At 29.9% G+C, this 7,199-nt stretch overlaps 2 pseudogenes; one reads left to right on the top strand and one right to left on the bottom strand.

The window, feature by feature from the left end:
- LOC109128709 lies at positions 1,956 to 2,427 on the bottom strand (annotated as a pseudogene).
- Positions 3,845 to 6,984, top strand: LOC104743791 (annotated as a pseudogene).

Here is a 7,199-nt window from a genome sequence, read left to right on the forward strand (position 1 = left end):
ATCATCGAGACCAAAAAGAAACTGATGCACTTTTTCTTCATCACGATCTTTCTCATGAAGGTCAATGAGATTACACTAACACTTCCCACACTTGCATACAACCAGGGGACGATATGCAGCCAAACTATCCCAAATCCGAGTAAGCTTACCAAAACATGTTTCAATCCCAAGCCCCTGTTGCTTGCAACAAGCCAGCTCCGATTTGAGTTGCTGAATCTTTGGCCCATTCATGACAGCAAAACGGCACTTGAGATGATCCCACACATCCTTCCCAACATCGCGATGAGAGATATTGGAACGCAAGGATGGATCGATGGACATCTTGATCCATGACACAAGGAGAATTGAATCGTCCACTAATCTTCGAGATCTGGAGATCCCTCAACCGGACGAGAAATGGTTCCGTTGAGAAAACCAAACTTTTTCTGAGATAGCAAAGTTGTCTTCATACCGCAAGCCTATTCGTCGTAGTTCATGCCCAGCAGCAACGAATGCAAATTCACAGCACCAAAGTTATTAGCCGTTGTCAAATCGTACAAAGAGATCGTTCGACGAACTTCCGTGGTTGTCGGTGTCGGAGTCGTTGTGGTCGGCATTGGGTTCAAAGGTGCGTTAGAAACCAGGGTAGAAAAAAAAATTTCTAGATTTGTTTTTCAGGCTCTGATTCCATGAAATGGACATAGAAGCAAAACAAAATTTTGTATATTGAACGTAGTTGAGTACACAACTTATATAAGCCAAGAGAGAATCGTAGGTCATAAATACAAAGATATGTGCGATCAATCAGGTGAAGTAATTACATAATTGATAATCCCTAAACATGTGGGATATGAATATATATGATATCCCAATATGTTTGTCTTAGAGACTCAGTCAGATTGAGTTCACGGATTTCTAATACGTTACACATTTCAACTAGCCATTCACTCCATTTGGCGGTAACAAAATGCAAGACAACATGGTGGAGTTCATAATATAGAAGCAATCATTATCGGCTGGATTTATAAGAAGGTGAGAGCTCAACTACTAGCCATTGCATCTTTGGAGACTGCCGCTATGCAATGGGTCTATAGACATGTTTGCCAATCAAATCTAGCGGAATTCGCTAAACTATTCCACATTCTTTGATTGATTAATTAAAAAAAAAATTATGCCATATTTTCAGAATAAATAATAAACAGACATGTTTTGTTTGAATATAATTTAACATTTTATTCCAAAAAAAAAAAAGAATCAATAAGATTTAGACTTCCAATTCATAATATATTATAAACTCCGACACCTAAGAAATCGATTTTAACTCAGTAAGCACATATCATAAAAATATATATAGGAAAGTCATTTATTAGAAGTTGGAGATTAGTTTTTTTTTTTTTTTTACTTTTTTTTCTTAAAGATTTCTCTATGAATATACAATCTCAGTTTTGAGAATAAGAAACACATATTCTATACACAAACAGGATTTGTAATACGTCTAATTCCTTCTAAAATATTCCTAGTACGTCTCAATGCTCAAGTTTCTACCCGCTCTTGTTCTTTGCCAAAACTTAGGTCATGAATGACATCTGATTTTGTATCAGTTTTTGGTTTTTGATTATGCAAAATTTATTTTATTAGCCATTCAAAATCTTAAAAAATAGATTTCCTGAAAGTTAGAAACACATATTTTAAAAAATTTGGTTAGTTCTTTCTTAAAATCCAAAAACCACATTTTATGAGTTTTTTTTTTAATTTCTTAACGTGAGTCGACATTTTTTTTTCTCATTTTTATTTTTTAAATTATTTTATTACAAAATCGAAGAGCCATAAACCAAAATTTAAAATCCAAAAACTAAAAACTATTAAAAATCTTGCAATTTACATTGTAGTACTTATGATCAATAGTCAAGTCAAAATAAATATGTTATACGTATAGACAATAAATGGTATTATAATCTTTTATTCATTAGGTGTAATCATCTATTCCATACACACAAGACATGAACCCTTAAAACAAAAATGGTCTAGGACTGTCCCAGACGTACGGAGATGTATCTACCCACTTCTACTCTAACTTGGGAATTTGTTTACCATGTGTGAAGTAAATCCCATCTTCTCTAGCATCCCAAAAATTCTTCTTACCATGATGAAGTATGAGACCGCCACTTTTGTATGCCATGAACTTTGCAAAAAACTTGAAACCAATTCCCTGCCATAATTGACAATCAATTTTGGTTTTATATAAACTGTCATTATAACTAAAATTGTATGTTTGTCCAGGACTCAAAAAGTGAATGCCTAGGTCATCTTCGTCTGATTGACAATGAATCTTGAGAATATTTTTTGGAAGGAGAGATTTTTTTAAAATGTACGGAATTTTTCATTTTCGCATTTGTTGAATCCTACACACAATGCAATAAGAACCAGGACACACAAGAGGCGATTCATTGTTTTTATTGATAGATGCGGTAGTTATTGGTAGGGGTGATATGTATCTACAAAATAAAAGGTGCTAATTTATACAAATTTCCAAATTATAAAATATGAATATAATTTTATTCTAACAAATGTGAAAAAACATCTTTTGGGAATGTATTAAATTAGAGAATAATGGTGAAATATTGCTGGTCAAAAATTTTAATATTTTCAAGTACATATTAATTACCAATTGATTACTTGATTGGTTTACTCATTCTAGGCCAAAATGGTTTACAAAAATATATCTAAAATTCTGGTCAAAGTAACATCTTCCTTTAATCTTTTGATCTTTTTATTTAATTTTTATGCAAAATTGTGAGAATTTTTTTTAATCACTTTTAAAACTCTTCTTTTATACTTCTTTGAAACTTCTTTTTCTTACCAAAGAAAAAGGTGATAAGATTGAAATTATAGTTTGTTCACCATATAAAATATTATTCAATGAAAATTGAGCTTTTTGCTTTGATGAGAGGCATGTTTGCAAAAGGCTTGGCAGGTAGTCGCACGTCGTCCACTCCTCATTTCATGCGGAAGGTAGGTTGGTGAACTTAACCCATAGACTATTGTAGGACGATGTGCTCGTTTCATGCCATCCATGTCCATTAGTGGAATGATAACTGAAAATATTATGCGAAAACAGTATATTGAAAAATTATATGAATTAAAGGGGTCATTTGAAAGTTTGAACACAAATTTATAGGGGTTAAAGACTAACTTAACCAAATAATTCATCAAATTCAATCAAGTTTGCACTAAAAATAATTAATACATTATTGGTCGCATGACCCTATCATGCCTTCTTACACCAGCCACTGATGGCAACCACCTTAGTATCTTTGTTTGACCTTTTTAGCTCCGAGAAGAGGTTTGGGTATTTGGCTTCAATGGACATACCCTCGCAACGTGTTCAGGAAGATATCATGTAGGTCGAATATGCTCCAACAATCTTGTAATTTTTATTAAAATTTTGAATATTAATTTCAAAGATGTTGACTGTAGATTTTTTTCTCTCTTTCAAATGTATATATTTAGCCACTTTTGTAATTTAATATTTATATTAAAACATATATAATAACATAAATAAAAAATGATGGAGATAATATGTAATATTATAAAGATTTCTGAAATATATTTATAAAAGTTGTATGAGAAATTTTGTGGAAATTAAAATATAAATATGAATAAAAAAGAAAAAAAAAATATATTGAGATATATCAGAAGATAGACTAAAAACCGGACTCTGTTAATATCAGAAGATATATCACGCCACACGTAATCGTCCTAGCTTGATTAACCTGCATGCGTCGTTTCTTCAGACTATTTGTTTGATTCCTACGGAAAACATAAAGCACACACTTGGTATCTCTCACACCTTATTTCCTTTTCGATGTTTTCTCGTGTCTGGTTTTGGCTTTTTGGCCTTTGGAGAGAAAAGGGTCCGGATAGGTTAAGTGAATTGCCTGATGCGTTGCTCTTGGAAATATTGTCGTTACTACCAACGGAAGATGTTATGGCCACAATGATTCTGTCTAAACGTTGGAGATTCCTTTGGATGATGGTACTAAGACTTGTATACGATGATAGCAACAAGAATATTCAAAGATTTTCGGGCTTTGTAGATAGGTCTTTGGTATTGCACAAGGCTCCAATTCTCAAAACTTTGCATTTCAAACTTGGTGAAACCTGTCGTGATGAAGATATTCCTGTGTGGATTAGAGCTGCAGATAAATGCTCTGTGCGTGAGCTGATTATCGAGATCGATACTTCTTTTAGACCATCTCCAATCATACTAACAAAGAGTTTGTACACAGAGTGTAGAATGCTAGTGACATTGAAACTTAATAGTGTGATTCTTGTGGATTCTTCTTCAAATTTTTCTTTCCCTTCCCTCAAGTCATTGGAACTTGTATTGGTGAAGTACCCTGGTGACAAATTCGTAAAGAGGCTTTTATCCAGTTGTCATGTTCTTGAAGACTAACATGTGGAACACGGTCCAGATGACAATGTGACTACCTTCACCGTTAGAGTACCTTCTCTAAAGAAGTTAGTCGTGTATACACCAAAAGACGTAGATGAAGAAGCTATTGATGATGATCATGGCTTCGTGATAGACACTCCTTCTTTGGAGCACTTGGACATTCTTGATCATCAAAGTAGGTTCTGTGTCATTGAGAATAATATGCCAAAGATGGAAAAGGAAGATATCGACATTGCTTGCTTTCTTACTGGAAAGATTCTAGGGTCTATTACTTCAGTCAAGCATCTTAGTTTATGTTTATTTAGTTCAAAGGTATCTTTTACACTACAAAAAAAATGGTTGATTGCATCACTTAAATAGTATCACAAAAGTAAATGATATCAATTTAAATGACTTATTAATAAATGATTCATGATTATGTGATTAGCATCAATTATTATTATTGATGTCGTAATCGAATAATTTGACATCAGTTCAATAAAAATGATATAATTTTATTTAAATTTGCATCAATTCAAAAATATTTAACAGAAAATATAATTTACATCACTTAATATAATGATACAAATTAGATATCAATTAAATAAATGATACAAAACTGATATCAATAATAAAATGATGTTAATTCACACACATTCGATTTAAATTAAATAAATATATGTATTTCAAAATTTTATTATATTAGTTGCATATAACTGATGCAAGTCAATATTAATTTACATGTGTCAAAACTCAAAATATTCAATATTTATCTTTTTTTTTTATTCTCCAAGGATAAATTTATTTTTCCATAAAAAATCAAACATATATTACTATTTCCCAAAAAAAGTTTTATAAAATTTTATTATTAATTATTTTAAAGATACGAAAATAATATTTTTAAAAATATAAATTACGTTTATTTTATTTTATTTATGAAAATATAATAATTACGTTTTCCACCTAACAAACCTGCAAAAATATTTTTTTTTCAAAATAATTAATCATTATTTCACAAATATTTCCATAATTAATATTTTTAACAATTAATCAATATTATCACAAATGTTAAAAAATCAATGTTATCACAAATATTTTCCATAAATAATAATTATAAAAATAAAATAAAAAACAGATCTGTTTGGATATCGTAACCTGTTTTCTTTTATTTTTAAATTTTCCCAACTTTTCTTGCTTTTACTGAAAATATTGGGAGATTTTATATTTGTATTAAAGCTGTTTAAAAAAAACAGAATTTTTTTTCCACTTTCTACACTACTCAGGATCATTGTAAGTAGTTAAAAAAATCTTTCTGATTATCTAAGGGTAAAGTGCTTCTCCATCTATATAAACAAAAAAAATTGAGAGTGATCAAAACAACAACTTTTGTAGAAGTTCTTCTTTGAATGTCAACAAGACAACCACTGGAAAATATAATTATGTTGTAAAAATATTTAAAGGTAAATCTTCTTTTCTTCTCCCTATTTTATATCAAGTTTTTTTGATGATCAAATGTAGAATTCTAATTGTTCATCTGTTAATTTTGTTTATGTACTCAGAAAATCTGAAGATGAAACAACAATGTCATGAAAAAAAAAATAGGAAAGAAAGGGAGGGAACAAAAGCAATAATGTGTTTCATATAACATTTATGAAGATACATATGACACTTCAGCAAGAAGAAAAAAAGTTCAGTCATAAATTTTTTATTTGAGTTCATATCAGTTTTTTTTTTTGTAATTCAACGTTGAATGTATGATTTGATCAGTTCATATCAGTTTTTTTTTCTTTTTGTTGAATCTATATTAAATTAAATGCATTGTATTTATGTTTTTCATTTATTTTGTAAATAACAATTTTAATAAAAGATATTAGTACCAAAAGATTTTAATAGATATCAAAGACAATTTTTGCATATTAAAATAATTTCAAAAATATTTTAAATAAACGAATCTGTTATTATTATTAAAACAAGAAATCTTTTATTAGTATCAGTTATTGATAAATGATACAAAATTTTAAAATCATTTATAAAAACTGACACAATAATTTAAAATCATTTGTTATAACTGATTTAATATAACATCAGTTTGAAATAAATCGATGTAAATTATTTGCATCGAAAAATAGTAAATCATTTTTTAAAATGATACAAATTATATTTACATCATTTAAATCTGATACAAATATAAAAAATAAATGATTTAATACAACACATTTTTTGTGGTGTTTGTTTATGGCCAAGGCTGTTGTGTTTCTAGCAGTGTTCGTTCTATACAATTGATTTTTTCTTGTGATCAAATATGTTATATTGTATGCAGGATGCATATCCTCCTAGTTGTGTCTTCTTCTCTCTCGTACGTTTAATAATATGCACATGTGACACAGAGTGGGTGAATCTGCGAATGTCTTTGCTGAGTTCTTCCCCTAATTTACGAGCTCTCGAACTTGAACAGGTACAAGGCAAATATTTACTCTAAATTCACTGACCTTCGCAAGCAACTTGAGATGATCAAGGAGTTGTCATTGTCTCCAAGGGGTTCACGTACTTGTCAGCTTCTATTTGATTGAAGTTGTGGTCTATTTACCAACATCTCGTTTGGTTGGTGTTTGATTTAATAATATCCAAAATAAGCTGATGTTGTTATGCATCATTTCCAAATTTAGCATCTTTGATTGATTTATTTATTTATTTTTGTTCATGCAAAAATAAATAAAAGAAGAAAAGTTTCCTTGGTTTATCTTTAGCATATATTAATAATATCATCTTATTGATCTTCGGGGAC

This window comes from Camelina sativa, chromosome 14, assembly GCF_000633955.1.
Source record: "Camelina sativa cultivar DH55 chromosome 14, Cs, whole genome shotgun sequence".
Lineage (NCBI taxonomy): Eukaryota > Viridiplantae > Streptophyta > Magnoliopsida > Brassicales > Brassicaceae > Camelina > Camelina sativa.